The sequence below is a fragment of the Triticum aestivum genome, chromosome 4A (assembly GCF_018294505.1).
Source record: "Triticum aestivum cultivar Chinese Spring chromosome 4A, IWGSC CS RefSeq v2.1, whole genome shotgun sequence".
Lineage (NCBI taxonomy): Eukaryota > Viridiplantae > Streptophyta > Magnoliopsida > Poales > Poaceae > Triticum > Triticum aestivum.
In genome coordinates, this window is record NC_057803.1 from 158,126,753 (window position 1) to 158,127,733 (window position 981).

Sequence of the window (981 nt, forward strand, 5' to 3'; positions counted from 1 at the left end):
TCATAGCATGCACGGATCAATAGCAACATCCTCGGCAAAATCGCTAAACAAGTTAACAATCTGTCAGGATCATTTTATAGCAAAAGTAGAACTCGATTGACTCAAGCTAGGCTGCTCCATAATTGCAAACAAAGACATGGACGGATAGAGCACAACAATATTAACAAAACATCCTTACTGATCATCCTCAAAAGAGGAACGGATCACTAGGAAACAACACGAATATATGGCATAACGACAAAATCAGGACAAGGACTTGGTGAAATTCTAAGTCCCTGAAATCAGCATTACCGATTACGCTACTTTGCAAGCTTGTGCTATTCACCACAAATATCACAAAAATACATGGCAAGCACCACTGTAAATATGGCATGGCATATAATAAAACACATGAAGAGCTCAGGATCATAGCATGCACACATTAATCATGGCAAAAATGACAATGCCATTTGCTGAAACAGATCTGACAAATTACTCAAATAGCCCTCTTCCAACAGCATTTCGGGCATCAAGATGAGCTCAAATGAAAATGATGCAATGAGATGAAATGATGTACTCATCGAGACAAACATTTTGATATGCTACATGCACGAATCGAAGCAATGGTGAGAAGTTATGATGCGGTGAAAATGCCAAAAAAATACTGGGGGAAAAAGGACTTAGAGATATTTTTACCCACCCAGATCTAGGGTTCTTGGCACGGATCTCGAGGTTGGCCGGATCCCTCACCGGAGTTGGGCCAGAGACAGAGAAGAAGACGTTCGGGGAGGTGCTGGGTGCGGGATCCGGCGGCGGAGGTCGGCGGGAGGCCCTGGCAGGTGCGGCGGAGAACTCCCGGGCACCGGGCAGGGGCGGCGGCGGCGCTCGCCGACCGGTGCGGTCTGCCGGTGTCGAGGGGCGGCGAGCCCGAGCCGGATCAGATCCTGGCGCGGGGTGGCGCGGAGAGGCGCAGTGGTGGCGGCGGAGCTCCTGCGGTGGAGC